Genomic DNA, 16,796 nt, shown 5'->3' with positions numbered 1-16,796 from the left:
ATGCTCATTCTACTGGCCTCGTCATTATTTTTAGGCTTTTGCAGTAGCAGAGCCAAGAAGATGAAATACCAGATGAGTTCCAACTGATAGCACCAAGTGAAATTCAACATGACAGGACTTTGCTGGGCCTCTTCGACGTATGTGTACATTTCTTTCTCTTCCTTGCTGAGCATTTGGTTCTCTCAAGGACACGGGGAATGATAAAATTAGAATATCTCATAACTACTCATTTGTTTTATGTCACATTGTGCAACAGCTCTGAGAGAACAATACTAATGCTGCCACTATCAATAATATGATTACTTGAAACTGCTACAATTATTTTTCATGTTTGCCCAGTTCAGCACGCTTGCCATTTTTAAGGATATTCCTGTGTCCACGTGGTCTTCACGTATGCTCAGTGAATGATACACTCTGCCCTGTAACCTTCTTCCACTGTGAAACCGCAAGCAAGGGTGTGCTTCATCGCCACCTGTGTCCTCCTGTAGGTGCTCTCTAGGAGTCTTGGTCACCTGAAGCGTGTTCTCTGGTAGGTTCTTTGAGATGCCCCAGAGTTTCTATATTCTCAAGTTTGTCAGATGCCTGCCTCAATCTATTTAGGCTCCTCCAACAAACTATCTTAGGCTAGGTCGTTTATAAACCCCGGAAATTTATTGCTCACACTCCTGGAGACCGAGAGGTCCAAGACGGAGGGTCCTGCAGATCTGGTATCTGGTGTGGCCTGTTCCTCACAGATAGTGCCTTCCATGTATTCTCGCAGGGCAGAAGGCAAAAAGGGCTGTAAGAGCCCTCAGGTCATCTGTGGAAGGGCACTCCATTGGTGTGATTTCCATTGCTACCACGAAATGGGCAAAGCTGGATACTGTAAAGTTTGCTTAGCTCACAATACTTGAAATGAAAAGTTATGCAGTGTGGCACTGGCTCTGGTGAGAGCCTCCTGGGCTGCAAACAATCCTCTTGCAAGAACTACCCAGGATCCCATGAGGATCACACTCATCTGCCGTGAGAGCAGCACCCTCAGTGGCTTCATTCTTTCCTTCTAGACCCCACCCATTACAGGTTCCACCACCCTTTAACATCCCACAATGGTGCCCAAGCTTTCAACACATGAGCCCTGGGGGACAAGCCATACCCAAGCCATAGCAGGCACTAATCCTAATCATAAGGGCACAGCCTTCCAGGAAAGACCTCCCAAAGAAAGGCCACACCTTCCAACAGTCTCACCCTGATGATTAGACTTCCATGTACAAATTTCCAAGGGACACAAGCAACCCAATGCCCAGGTTCTTCCTCTAGTTACCCACTCAACTGTGGCTCTTCTCTCTACCTTCCCACTTGAAATTCAAGGTTCCCCTGGGGGCTCAGGGTTTTGCTCTAAGTTCCTGCATGCTGCTAATAACTTTGTATCATTTCTTCTTGAAAGCCACTTTTGCTGGATATGCAATGATTGGCTCATGGATTCTTTCCTCAAACATCTCATTGCTTTTTATTTCTTTTTTCTTCATGTTTTTGTGGCTGACCAAAAGTCCAACAACAATAACAATTTTTGGTTACACATAATTTTCTCTCTTTGTTTAAATGTTCAAATGATATTCCACTGAGATCTTTAGATCTAGTACATTTTATTGGAATAACATAGAAAGTTTCCTTCCAGGTTACTCTGGGTACCAGGTGTATCCTTTCAATAAATAGCCTTAAAGATTTTTTTTATTTCAGAAAAATTGTTTCAAATTATGAGAGATTTCATTCTGTTCCTTTGCATTAGTTTTCTTCTTCAGGGACTCTTGTTTTCCATTGATATTTGTCACCTTCTTTTGAAATGTTTCTACTTTGTATTTATTATATTTTGCCTTTATTTTGATGTTCTTAATTTAGATCTAACTTTTAAATGATATTTTAATTTCTAAGTATTTATTGTCTTTTTTACCTCATTTCTGAGAAATTTAATTCAAATTTATGCCATCTTTCAGATATAACATTATCATATAATGCAGGTGGCTAGCTTTGATGTGCTTTTGGTCTTACCTTCCTGGTGCACTTTCACCTCGATAAGTATGTTTTCAGCTCACATATTTTTTTCCTCTTGTAATGTTGCAAAGGATCTGACCTCAATACTCTCCTGTTGTCATTTATATATGAAATTTATTTCCTTGACATTTTAGAGGGAAATTAGATCAGGATAAATTTTTTAACCTTCCCAAACTTCCCCATTTAGTTTTCATGGAGCATTCACAAACACAGCAGCTTGCTTCCTGAGATTTTCCTGGCTCTTATCTCCATCTGTGAGGTTTTTCTCTGTATATGTCTGAGTCTTCCATCTTGGTTTTCCTCCCAGTGCCTTCTCCTGAGTGTTGGCCCTGTTCCTGGAAGTGGATGGTGGCTGTGGCCACGGGGATTTACGTGGCCCAGACAACCGCTGCCTCTTTCAGAACACACGCTGGCCTCCTGCTCTAGTGGTCCTTACAGTGGTTGTGGCAGTCCCAGTCTTGCCTGCTGTCTGCCTCTGGCCCTGCGTCTCCCGGTGAGTTCCTCGGGCTCCTTGGCATTTTTCTTATTCTGAAGTCCATAGACACTTCGCTTCCTCTGCATTCTCTGCCCATCATCTAACCCGCCGAGGACTAGAGCACCTTGTTTCCATGCACCCATTTGAAATATGGAGAGGGTAGAAAGACCTTCATACCTGCTTTTTTGTTATGTGCCACCATGAAACTAGTTTTGCTATTTAGCTTTCTGTATTTTTATATAAAGTTTTCAGGAGACTGAAATATGCTATTATGGCCCAAATCACCCCAAATATTAGTTATCTCGTTGTAGAACAAATAGCCCCAAACCGGGCCGCTTACATAAGCATCCTTCTATTGCCTCACAGCTCTGTGGGTGGGAAGTCCAGGTGGGCTCTACTAGACCAGAGCCCAGACTAGGCTGAAATCGAAGTATTGGCTGGGCTGGGCTTTTACCTGGAGGCCCGAGGAAAGAATCCTCTCTCAAACTTCCTTAGGCTGTTGGTAGAATTCAACTCCCTATGTGGGACGGGGTCTCGGCTTCCTTACCAGTTGTTTCAGTAGTCCCTTCGGTTCTCAGATGCCTTCACCACCCTCACTAGGCCCTTTTCCCTTTCCAAAACAGTACGGTTGCTTTGACATTTCCTTTGGCCACAGGCTGCCTTACATTATTTTTTAACTTTATAATGTTGAAAAAAATGTACCCATCTTTCAGTACAAGGTTTGACAAATGATACTAGATGTCCAAACTTTCCTTCTGAAATGGGCTTTGTGTTAGATGAGTTTGCCCACCTGTCTAGTAATGTGTGTTCAGAGCACATTTAAGGTGGACTAGGCTGGGCTAGGCTAGGGTGTCTGGCAGGTTAGGTGTGGTGAAAACATTTTCAGGTTACAATATTTTCCTCTCTCAATGGGCTTATAACAATGTAACCCCACCATAAGTAAAGGAAAATTTATGTTTGGAAGTCATCTGACTTCCCATTTTCCTCTCAACTGCAAAAGAAAAACAAAATGCTGTTTATTTATACCTGCAAAATCCCTTTGAAATGCAAGGAAACATTTTTCTCTATAGTGACATTCTGGGTGGTCATCAGAGCCACTTTAAACTCTTCCTAACAGGTCTTCATTCCCTTCTTTTGAATCTCAAGAACTCCTGGAATTTCTCACTGTATTCTAAATCCTTGGCTTAGGGGTAGAGCTGGAAACAAGGCAAACATGTCCTGGTTGAACAGTATGAAAAAATGCTGGATGTCTAATGAATGGGTGGGAGTGTATCAGTAGACAATTCAAGGTCTGAATGCACAGTCAGGGGAAAGCTACAGAAGAATGGGACTTGATATTATTGAGTATATTTTAAAGCCCATGTATCATCTTGCATGGAAGTGTTGCTCAACTTCTGATGAGGAGACTAATTCATCAATATCTCTGCTATCATTGTCTGATGACTCATCTAATAAAAGATCTTGACTTACTTCTATGTTAACAATTAATGGAATGGATAATGCATCACTCAGAGTGTATAGAAGGTAATAAAGATATATAAATGAGAATTACATGGGTTAACTGGTATCACTAATGGTTCTTTTGTTCTGCAAGAGCATCAGTATCTTATTCAGGAGACACCTGCTCTTCTAGTTGCCAGAATGTCTTAAATATGCGAATTCAACTGCAATTGGTTTTTCAAGGGTGTCTCCCATACAAAAGTCCCTCACTGAAGTCTCATCCTTGTCACCATTTACTTCTGATCTCCTTTGCTCAACTTTTTCAGGGACTTTAGCCATATAGAGCCCCATGTATCTTGTCAGAATGTGGCTCTACTCATAAGTAGTTGCACGGTACTGTCAGGATTCTTTATGTCCCAAATCAGTTTTACACAGGGGCACTATTCATTGATTAAGAAATATGTTATAAAGGCTGAATGAGAAGCTAAGGTTCAGAACTGGGAAAAACGATACTGTATATTAGAAGGAATCAGCATTTGTTAGCATAAGTAAGACTTTGAGCCTTGATTATAAGTGTCAGTGTGTTAAAAAACATTGACTAATCCTAGTGTGAAATTACAAGTCTGTAATGCAAATATATTTGGGGAAATGCAAACACATTTATTCATGCATTAATTTACTCATTCAGCAGCAATTTATTGAGTGCCTAGCATGTGTCAAGAGTTTCTCTGAGCACCAGCGAGATGGGGGAAACAGGCAGAAAAAGGTATTGCCCTTTGAGAGCTTATATTCAAGTATAGACAACATAAAAGTGCACAGAATAAGTAAAAGCATTGTTTCATTATCATTTATTGTAATGATTTTACTTGTGGCAAAGAAGTTTGATTCAAACAAACTTGGAAGGATTGGAACTAAAACATAAAAAAGGTACACACTGTTTGTATTTGTCTTTTAGGTATGCATGTGAAACATAGATCTTTCTAGGTACACCATGGTGGGAAAGAGAGTGAGGGAGAAAGTGAGGAGAGGACAGGAAAAAGAGGGAGAGAGAGGGAGAGGGAGAGAGAGAGAGTGAGAGAGAGAGAGAGAGAGAGAGACTTAGGTACCAGGCCCAATGCGGATGGTGTTTTTCACCCTTGCAGACTAATTCTACAGGCATATCCAGTCACATGGCCCCAACCTTAGTGCAGAGGTGGCTGGGAATTGTGGAGGATCATGTGATTTTTCGGTGTCCAAGAAAAGCTTTTGCCAGAGCCATTCTCAAGAAATGCGTTGGTCTCTGGGTTTGATAGTCGAGAGTCATAGAGAGGTTGTTCTACATGGAAACTCACAAATCCTCCCAGGGAAGCTCTTGAGAGAAAATTCAGGAGCTTCCTTCTTTCCTGAGGGTCGGATGGCACTGTGATGTCACTCACAGGCGCTCTCTCCTGATGCAGAAGGGTGCGGCCCTAATCATCAGGGACACCACCTCCTGGCACCCACGCAGCTTCTTTCAGCCCCTCCCACGTGGAGATTAAATTAGACAAGCACAGCAACGCTGCCTCCTGCGTGGAGCCCTTCCTACTTCACACCGTGCTTCCGTACCAGTGGTCTCCACCCTTCACACACGTTCTGATTTCATAGGCTTCTCCGTGTGTCTACCTTTCTTCCCTTTTCCTTCCTTTCTTCTTGATTCATCGGACTGATATTTACTGGGCAGCTATGAAGTGTCAGGCATGGTGCTGGACCCTGGAGATACAGTGGTGACTAAAAACACTGCCATCCGCCAGCAGATCAAACTGCCTGCTTTCCTCCTTGTCTTTTCTCCTTCCTTCTCTCTCGCCATCCTTCCCCTTTCCTCTTCTCTTTGCTTGCTTCTGTTCTCCCTTCACCAGCTCTTCTTTCTTTCTTCTTTCCTAGGTACAGTTCAAAAATGTAAAGTGGTGCACTGTGCATGACTGATTCCAAGATTATGGTGCCTTCCTCCTACTTTTGCCTTCCTGCTGTCCTGGCTTCGATGTCACAGGACGACAAACTGTAGTCCACAGAGTATGGCTGTGACTGTGTCCAAAACCCACATGTCCAGAGGACCTGCAAAACCCCCTGTCTGTGCTCTTAAACTCTCACTTGAAGTCCTTCCCTGTGGCTTTCCTTTTGAGCTGGGTGCATGCTGCAACCCTGTAATTCTCCTGTCTTCTCCCGGCATTCTATTTAGAGATATCTAACAGCAATTGACTGGGTTTTTATTAGTTCTTTGGGTACATTTTCCATTTCTCAAGGATCTCTCATCAGGGGTCCTTTGCCAGTAATTACTGCAGCACTGAAGACTTGAAGAAGCTTCCTCTCAGCCTTGAGTGATGGGATTTCTTAATAGGACTGCTTTTTATTTTTGGAGGAGAAAAATTAAATTAAATGTGCTGCTCCATACTAGGCTTATTTAGTCTGCAAAAACATAGGAATAATTTTGTTAAAATGAGCAGACTTCTCGATCATTCTGTCGAGTTGTAAGAAAATGAAAAGACCTCTATGTATTTATCATTTCCCTATGGGTACTTGTATAAAAAGGGCCCTAGATGCTTTGAAAGGACAGATGAACAGAATTAAGACTGGTGATGTTGAGAAAGAGCCATTCATTGGGGTATTACCTTAGTCAGGCGTCAGTCACAGAGGGCCTTTTGGCCAAATGCAGATAGCTGCCTTTTTCTGTAAATAAAGTTTTATCACAACTCAGTTATCCCTGTGTTTTTGCATATTATTTATGGCTGTTTTTATGCTACAACAACTGAGCTGACCAGTTGTGACAGACTGTACATAGCCCAAATGTCTAAAACGCTTACTATCTGGCCCTATATATGTATAAACCTGTCAATCTTCAACTTTAAAGAACACATGTACTCTGTGTGTGTGTGGGGGGGTGTCAACTTTTCTTTTGCTGGAACACAATGCCCCACACCCACAAGTTACAAGAGCACAGGTAAGAGTTTGGCTCACAAGTTTCCAGGGATTTAGCTCACAGCTGGCTGGCTCCAAGGCAAGAACATCACGGCAGCAAGGGCGTGGGGAGCAAAGGTGCCCAGTTCACAGCAGCAGAGAGGCAGAGCAAGGATGCAGAGTCAGAAAGGAAAGGCAAAGGGACCACAGATGGTACCCAAGGCCACACCTCCACTACCCACCCAGACACACCCAGTGGCCTCAACTTTAATGGTCACAGGAAAGATTCCTAGGTGGCTTCCAAACCAATCAGACACAACAGTCTCAGGGTACATTTTAGTATTTCCATATATCTAATTGTTTAACATGGAAAGTTTTTGTTTACTTGTGCAATTTTGCTATTTAATAGCCAGGTAAGTTGGGTGATAGGATTAACATAAAAAGGTTTGTTCACACATTAGAGACTCATTAATATTGTTTCATTTCTACGTCTTCCTGAAGATTGAAGCTAGACTCATATCTCTTACGAGGTACCAAACTAAAATCAAGATGGATCAAAGATCTGAATATTAGACAGATACATTTAAAATGCTGGAAGATAAAATAGGTGAAGCTCTTGAAGTCATAGGTGTAACAAGGATTTTCTGAATAGAAACCCAATTGTATAAAAGTACCACCAAGAATTAACAAATAGGATGATATCAAATTAAAAAGCATTTGCACAGCAAAGGAAACAGCCAAAAACAAATGGATAAGGCAAGCAAGACACAAACAGTTCTAGCAGGAAGTAAGGACTCAAACAAGGCACAAGGCCAGCACTGAGGGTACAGCAAAGGAGACAACCAAATGAGTGCAGCTGAAAAATATTTTGCCAGCTACATCTCAGACAGAGGACTAATATCTAGAATAGATAAAGAACCCAAATAATTTAGACCCCCCCAAAATAAAAGACGCAATCAAAGAGGGGGAACTAAAGTTAAGAGGAAGCACAGATGGCCAATGAATATATTAAAGAATGTTCAACATCAATGGCCATTACAGGAATGCAGATTCCAACAACACCGAGTTTCCATTTTATTCAAGAAAGAAGGGCTATTTTCAATTAATCAAATAATATGATTTCTTGATGGTAGGATTCTTTCTGGAGAGGTTATGGGAGAAAAAGGAAAAAAGTACATTGTTGGTGGGAATGTAGACTAGTACAACCAATATGGAGATTTTTCAAAAAATTACAAAGAGAAATTCCTTTAGACTCAGCTATTTCCCTTCTAGATGTCTTCCCCAAAGAGTTAAAGTCACATATCTCAGGGTTACATGCACACCCATGTTTATAGCAGTGTAGTTCCTAATAGCTAACTCTCAGAAGTAGCCTATGTGTCCATCAAGAGATGAATGGATAAATAAAACATGGTATTTATACAAAATGGAGTACTGCTCTGATATAAAAAATGGTGAATTTGAGTCATTTGTAGGAAATTGGATACAACGTTATGATATTAAGTGAATAAATCAGACACACAAGCTTAAACATAATATGGTTTCACTTATATGAGAAAACCAAAGTATGAATAAATTAAAGAGCAAAATAAATGATAGATGATGGGAAACAGGGAGATAGGTCTTTTGCAAATGGGAAGGGGACCAAGAGGTGGTGATGGGAGAGGGGGGAGACAAAGAGGAACGGGACAGAAAGAGAATTATGTGCCACGTACATGGACCAACTCCCCACAATAAATGTAATCATTATGTGCTGCAAACTTGGACTAATAAAAATAAAATGTTTTAGAAAGCAAAACTAAACAAACGCAAATTAGCCATGGAAGAGCTAAATGTTAGTCATTTTTTTTGTGTGTACCCCTTTCAGATCTGCCACAGGACCGCTCATTCTGATGCACAGGTTGGAGACCACCTAGGCCCAACCCAGAGGACATAGTTTATTGTAGCTGACGAAAAATGATTTTCCCTGGGAAATAATAATGTAATATTTTAAGCTAAAAACTCTTTGGTCTGTGGTATCTGGCACTCAGCAATCAGCCTAACAATCATGCTGAAAACTCACCACTTCACGACTCTTTATGTCAAAAACACAAATGCTCTAAAAGAAGATCAGTTTCACAATTAGATAATTGGTGTGCGTGACATTCTTCTGCTGTTTCATTTGAAAACCGACTTGAAGACGAGGAAAAAGGAGCATTTCCTTAAAAAAAAAAAACAAGGCAAATAGCAGAAGATTTTGTTAACACTCAAATTATGTGTAGTGGAGGTTGAAAGAATTCAGGAGCCTTGAGTTTACCTATGAGGGGTGGCATGGTGGGAGGCAACTGTATTCTTCATAACCAGGCATGTGAAATAATATCATAGACAAAAGTGGCTTTTTTTTCCTTTCCTCTAAATTGTTTAAAAGTGTTAAACCTAACAGAGTGTGTGGTTATCTTCCTGGGACATGATCAGTAAATACTAGCAATAATAGTGATGGCTAATATTTGTTGGGTCCTTGCTGTGTGCCAGAGCTGAGCTCGTGGTTTGCATCCTTCCCATTAAACATTGTCTGAACTCTTTGAGGTGGCTGATACCCTTCCCCACTTCACAGATGCAAGAGGAAAGAAGTTGAAAATTAAACTCGGGTCATCCTGACTATAGCCCAGTGCTTTTTAACTGAAGATGATTTTACTCTCTGTTTGTGTGGCTCCCCCCGGTGCCTGGATACATTTTAGGTTGCATCTTGGTTGAGGAGCAGATCCAGGCACCCAGTGGGCAGAGGTCCCAGAAGCTACAGAGCGCTCACAAGATGCAAGGCCACATCTACAAGCAAGAGTCATCTTGCGCCAAACATCAGCAGGGCCACAATTGGGAAACCTTATTCTAGAGCATGTACAATGAATAGACTGTTCAGTCTCCACATGTAGAAGCTGTCTCAAGGGGATTCTAGCACTTTCTTTATCCAGGAAAGTGATTTGTGACACCACCCATCCTCGTGAATTGTCCTTTTTCCCTCTCAGAAGTCTTAGATAATGCATGCTATTTTCCCCATAGCCACCAGTTTCACATTTTATATGCAGCCATCTGGCCCGCTTTTACCTTTCCGCCATACTGGTACCCAGTGTCCTTTCCATGGACTTTCAACATCACAAACACCGGAAACTACCCACAGAAGAGAGAAATCCTGTGGCCACGATTCAAGCAATCACGCTCTTTCATTCTTAAAGTCTTAGCTTGTGAATAGAGTTTCCTGCCCCCTAAAGCAAAGACCCATGGCAAGAAATGAGAAGCCAAAAGCAAGCTGTCCTCAAGACCAACTCGTATTTAAGACAGGTAGACAGTCTTACAGGAGATGCATTCAGCTGTATCAGTATCTTTCATTCACCTGTGCTGGGCTTTCTCTGGCTTCAATCCTATGGTCCCTAATCCTTGACCCTCAGGTGGTGTGAACATCCAATTCATCTATGCCCATGGCCCCTTTCCCTTAATGCGAGTCTTTGAGCTGATTCTTCAGAGAAGTTTAGATTTAAATCTCTGATCTCAATCCAGATTAGAGTTGCAGAGCTAATGATCAACAGGCTATTAAGCCCACTTCCCATTCTATATCCAATTTTAATCAAAGCTGGTGGTTTTTAGAGGAAAGACTTTTCAGGAAAGAAGCTATTTTAAAAAAGCAGTATCTTTTAAAAGCGTCTCTCCAAATTTTAACTTGTTTACTTATCTTCTCATTAGGTAATGCGATGTTTCTCTGAGTTCCGAGAAGCGCTTTTAGCCCTGCCCTCTCGGCAGAGCAACTTGCCCCGAGTGCCGTGCTGGGGGCGTGGCACCATGCCAGGCATTGCAGGGGATGGGCAGGAACAGAAGGAAAGTCTTTACCCTCGGGGGTTTTACAGTGCGTCTGGGAATGGGACATATGCACACACGTGGGAAATGAAATAACAGCAGAGGTAAATGATGATAATCAGAAGCAATAACGCAAGAGATGGCAAGCACCATATCTGCTTTTTAAATAAAGAGATTCAGTTTATTGCTGCAGAGGAAGAAGGGTTGCATGGTTTGGTTGCTGTGAGAGATGGGATTTGAAGAAGGGAACATACCATCAGGGAGATGGGAATTCTGTAAGTTCAAGGCTGGATGGGAATCACTCAGGATGGGTTCAAGACGTGTGCTGACCCGCCATTGGGTCTAGAACATCAAAGCATAGTCAAAAATGAGCATGACAAAGCAACAGGGGTCTGAATACGGGGGCTTAAAGTGTCATGAATGGAAGTTTAGCTTCATTCTCTAGGCGATGGGTCGTTATTGCAGCTCCTATCCAAATTAAAACAGCTTTCTGTTGTCCTTGAAGTTCATTCACAGCTATCGTCCAACCCACCCTCCAAAAGGCAGATTCTCTGAAAACAAAAATCTAATCAGGCTGCTTCCTCGCTTAAAATCATCAGTTGATTTCCAAGTGCACTTACACTTGTGGTCCGTACTGTAGCTTATGCGATGTATTAGCAAATCTTCTCCAGGGAAACGCGGCCAACAGCAGATAGCTATGGATAAGAAGGGGGAGATGTTGGGAACTGGCTGTCACAATTATGGAAGCTCAGGAGTCTCACCATCTGCCATCTGTGAGCTCCAGAACCAGAGAGGCTGGTGGTGAGATCAGTGTGGGTTTGAAGACCCGAGAATCAGGTGAGCCGATAGTATAGGTCCTAAGGTTCAAAGCCCAAGAAACAGGAGCTCCGAGGTCCAACAGCAAGACAAGAGGGGCGTCCTGGCTTAAGAAGGAGAGTGAATCAGTGCCTCCTCTGCCTTTTTGTTACAGACAGACAGACAGGCAGGCAGAAACACACACACACACACACACACACACACACACACACACACACACACAAATATTTCATCATCTGCCCAGGCACCTTTTAGCCCAGCCAAGCTGACACATAAAACTGAGCACAGCACATGGCCTGTGTGGTCCAATTCTTACCTCATGTTAGGCACCTTTACTCCAAAATCACCAGCATCCAGCCACACTGCAGTCTGCTCTTTTGAATACGTGAGTGTTGTTTCTATCACAGGGATGCCCAACAGCTTGGGCTCTGGCTTGGACTTTTCTTCCTCTGCATTATCAATGAATATTCCTTCTCTGCAGTCAGATCTCAGCTCATTCCACTGCCTCAAAGTGGCAGGCTCTGATTCTGGTGCATTTCCTGCATAGCTCTCATTACTGTCTAAAAATGAACTGATGTATTTACTTCTCCTCTGTCTGTACCACTAGGTATTCATGAGGCCATGAGTTGGGAGGTAGCTTATGAGTCCAGGTGAGAAGTGGCTATGCTGTTAATGGTAGTAATAAAAGAAAATATTCATATTGAGAAGATATTTGGCAGTAGAATTTTTCTTGGTGTTCTTTTGGATTTAGGTAGTAAGAGACAACTAAGTGTTTCATCTTTCTCCCTAGGTTTCCGGGTTTTAGGAACTGGATAGCCAGGTGGTATAATATAAGCAGGTTCCAGGGAGGAAGGTTGGTTCCATTTTGCTTATGTGGAAGCCAAATACTTACTGGAATACCACCTACAGAAACATTAAACTTGAAAGTAATAGTCAAAGGATGGAATAATGGTGCTCAGTTCAATGAGGTGGCAAGAAAATGGTAAAAAAAAAAAAAAAATTAAGTAGGGGGAAAAGAGACTATTTTTCCTTCCCAAGTGCATTTAAGTAACTTTAACGTACAGCCTCTTCCCCCAAAGGCTCAGCTGTAATCCTAGATGTTAAAAATATTCAGGAAAAAAGACCCCCAACTTTGAGTAGGTAGTGGAGGAAGGGAGAGATCGTGGAAAGAACCTGATTCCATATTCAAGTTTATGGCAAATTACTGGATTTAAAGGGAGAAAATATGACTTTACAAATTATGAAAAAATCTTGAGCGTTATGTTGAAATTGTAATAGATTCTGGACTCCAAAGAACACTTTCACTCCAGAATGTAGAAATTGTTGCTCAGTTTTATGGCACAGGGAGACAAGAAGATGCAGCAAGCTGAGGGCTTTATTAAACTCTGGGCAAACTGGAGAGGATGTTTCCAGCTATTTGAAAGAAGTGGCTGATTTTTTTTTTCTTTTAACATTAAGGGAAGGAAAGCTAAAGAAAGGGCTTAACAAAGCTGTGTGGAGCATTTGTCAGGAAGTTCAGCCTGGGTTGTTTTTTTTTTTTCTTCATGGAGAAATTAGGGGGAAAGGTGACTTTTATTGCTGAAATTAATTTCATTGCCACACCAGCTAGCCCTTTCCTCCTCACTCACTCTCTGGTATCACACAGAGATAAAAAGGTGACGAGAAATACCGCCTTGGCTGCCCAAGCTTCTTACAGTCACAGAGGAATCTGGCAGCCCGATGTGAGGTTTATAAATATATCCCAGAAAACTGCAAAGCTCCAAACAGATACATAAAGAATGAGGAATCTGATTAAGAAATGAGCATTTATATTTTTACTGGGCTTTTACTTTTAACATAAAACATCTTGAAAAAATGTTATGATTTAGCATTTATGAATGACTAGATTTTAAGAGAATTGTAATATTTTTTTAGGGTATTTCAGCTCCATGAGTTATTTCTTATAGATTCAGATAATGACATTATAAATCTTTCTGTGGAGGCAATTACTAAGGCAGAAATGGCCTATTCCCCATTGGCTTTTAGGTTCAGCTCACTGACATATTACAAGCAGGCTTACCGTGGTCATTAAAACCTGATCTGGGATTTATTGTACCTCTTTAAACTCTCAGTACTTTGAAAAGTATTGAACAGAACGGAATACAAAGTGAAGTTACAAGGGGAGCCATCAAGGCAATCAGGAGACAAGCAGATTTAATTTATCCACCCAAGACCACCTCAAGTATTGTGAAAATATCTGAAATTGGAGCATGAGCTTTTTTTTTTTTTTTTTAAACAGAGGCAAGAACATGATTACTAAGTGTGGATTTCCACCTGAAATTCTTCCAAGTATATGTTGGAATTGAAAGTTAAAAGGACCTTGGTGTGAGCTATTGCACAGATGATGGCGTGGGTTTTGAAACCTTTCCTGGAGACCTGGGGCATTCCAGAAAAACAGCACTCTCTGCCCAGGGCCTCCCCCATCTTCTGTGGAAACAAAGGTCACCGTGGTGTGGGTGGAAATAAGCCAGAGCTTTCCCATAGGCAGCCTGGATTTCCTCATTCACTCATTTGCTTAGCTTCCTTGGCCTTACTCCTTCTGCTTGTCCTCAGATGATAACAGAATACCCTTTCCTGGAAAAGATATCTCCAGCTCTGTTCCAGCAGATGTGTTGAATCAGCACGGAGGGGTGAGAATGAGAGAAAGAGAAATACAGTTAGGGTGGTTTTGTCCCAGGCCCGGTGAAGAGAAAGGCCTCTGAAGGAGGTAGGCTTTACGTTGACCCCTTGACCATGCAAACCAAGGCCGACACCCAGGAGGGTGCCAAGTGTCCCTTCTTTGTTGGGTTGCTTATGGAAGGGTGTGGAGCTGCATTCTTTTGAATGGGAATACAGGCAAGACCCAGAAACACTTTCATCACCTTGCACAGAAAATAAATTGAAAGCGTTCGGCATCTATTACCACTTGTGGCTTGCTGGATATTATAGCCTGGCAACTAATTCATCACTTGTAAAGCTATATTTTATAATAAATCAACAAATAAGACAAACACCAAAATTTGTATAGAAATCGCTATAAACTTATCTCTGCAGATAATTTGAAAATAGGTGGTGGTTGTTGTTTTTTTTAATCTCGATTACCTGCTACTAGTAGGCTACGGACAATTGCCTCATTTTAAAACATGTGCCTTAATTCTTATTTCTTGGAACCTCTTAGAAGCTGATGATTAAAATATTTCCCTTGCATTATTTGTTGAAAAAATAATTCTCATTAAAAACAGACATACAAACCTCAAATCACCCCATTGTACTGTTTGTCCGAAGTGCTTTGATTTCCATGGCTGGCTCCTTATCACACTGGTCAGAACTGGAACGCTACTGCCTTCTCCCACCCTCTCCAGGCTTCACGCTCAGTTCCTGCTCCCCCTACTTTAACACAGTCACCCTCCCTTTTTTGTAGAAGACCACAAACCTTCTTTAAGAGGTTAGATAGGAAATAGTGTAGGTTTTGTGGACTATGCAGCATCAGCTGGAGCAACTCAATTCTCCATGACGGCACAAAAGCAGTCCTTGACAATGTGCAAACACACCTGCTCATCTGTGGACTAATAAAACTTTATTTACAGAAACAGCCTGTGGGCCATAGTTTGACAGTCCCTGCTTTAAGAGGATTTAATGTTAGAATTTTTGGGAAGGGGGTATTTATTGATTTTCCATATTTTGGGGGATCTCTTCAACAGACTTTGATATTTGTGAGGCCAGCAATGAGTTCTACTTAGCAATCTCCCACTGCAGGTAATAGATGTACTCCATCACTATACCTGGAGCAAATAAGAGCTAATGCTAATGCATATTATGTCTTCCATAGATATCTGCTAAATAAATGAACCAACATTTCTCCCTGAAGGAGTATTAGTGTTATTGTAGTCTACTGTTTTGAATCACAACACTAACCTGTACCTTTTCTGGAAACTTCGTAAAATAATATCCAGTTATTAAAAACAATGAAGACTTTTGATTTACTTGCTAAACAAAATATTGAAGTTAAATTATTTAGAGTTAGGGCCAGGGATTTAGCTCAGTGGCACTGCCCCTGCCTTGCAAGTGCAATGTCCTGAGTTTGATCCCCAGTACACCCCCAAAATTATTTAGAGTTAATTTGGGATTTTTCTTGCGGTTTGGTTCAAGCTCTTAGTTCAGCATTCCTTTGGGCTTGGTTAAATCTGATTTAAATTTTTGACAATGCATGGTTGTTTGGAAATTTTCATGTAAATACTGTGGATCTTGGAACTGAGGTCTCTATCTTCAGAATCTGTAGCTCATGGCACGGTGCATGGGCATTCAGCTCTGAAGAGTGTCATGAGCTCTCATGGAGATAGCCACTTTTATCACAGTGTCATTCACTATCTTCGTAACGTTTTGACCAGTCCATATGTTTGACTGAAGCCTAATGTAGTTAATTTCATAGAGTGGTTCTATTTCCTCCCACTTCAAGATGTTAAAAATCCTTCCCACAGATTTGGACATTCTTTATTCTCTATAGTAGCTGTCACTGCCCATTAAGACTCACTTCTCATTGAAGAAGTCTCTTGCAGACAATAGCAATCTTCGACAGCACTCTAGGCCATTGCTGACGCACAGGTCTACCCTCGAACTTGTAAGATTGTGCTAGCGCTGGTGAATATCTAATCCACCGGGGAGTTACTGGCGGGTGATAGAGCATGAAGTTTGAACAAAAGCCTTTGGTGGGAGTCAGTCTGTTCATGACTATACTGGCTGCAGATTGATGTTTATCTCTTTATTACCCTTTGCCTTGTTGGAATGGTGGGGCCAACCTCTTTCCTTATATCAGGAGTTGTGGTAAGGTTTTCATTATGACCTTGTATTCCATGAAATGAGACTTATGAGGGGTGTCTCATAGTAGGGCCCATTGCCTTTGTCACTTGCTTGGTCCAGTCGTGAAATAATTCCTAAGTAACTCACCTATTCAGATTCTTCTCTAAAATTGGCAAGTGGACATCGAGAAGAAATCACCTTTTCACTGGATTTGGGCTCCGATGGTAATACTAGGAAGAACGAGTCTACCATATTGAAAAAGCATAAATAAACAAGACCTAAAGTAGAAGAAAAAACAGAGCCTAGAAGCTGTGGTTTGAGCTTCTAGATCCACTCTTACCTGGAGATAAGTCTACTCTAAACTTCCAGTTGTAAATACTATTCATCCCCCCACCTGTTTTTAAACCTAACTTTTGATTTGTCACTGGAAATCAAAATAATTCTATCTAATATAGTTATTTTCCATTATTCCTAACTTTATCTGTTCTCC

At 41.4% G+C, this 16,796-nt stretch overlaps 1 long non-coding RNA gene across 1 annotated transcript; it reads right to left on the bottom strand.

Moving 5' to 3' along the window:
* Nucleotides 1–11,830: 11,830 nt before the first annotated feature.
* Nucleotides 11,831–16,540, bottom strand: LOC104858096. The gene is made up of 3 exons (XR_779043.1): nucleotides 16,454–16,540; nucleotides 14,065–14,125; nucleotides 11,831–12,157 (listed from the first exon to the last, which is right to left on the bottom strand). It is a non-coding gene; the product is annotated as an uncharacterized LOC104858096 (long non-coding RNA).
* Nucleotides 16,541–16,796: the final 256 nt, after the last annotated feature.

This window comes from Fukomys damarensis, unplaced genomic scaffold, assembly GCF_012274545.1.
Source record: "Fukomys damarensis isolate Sample0158 unplaced genomic scaffold, DMR_v1.0_HiC HiC_scaffold_22, whole genome shotgun sequence".
Taxonomy (NCBI): Eukaryota; Metazoa; Chordata; class Mammalia; order Rodentia; family Bathyergidae; genus Fukomys; species Fukomys damarensis.
Note: the sequence above shows the minus strand (reverse complement) of the source record. Positions and strands in the feature narration are given on the sequence as shown.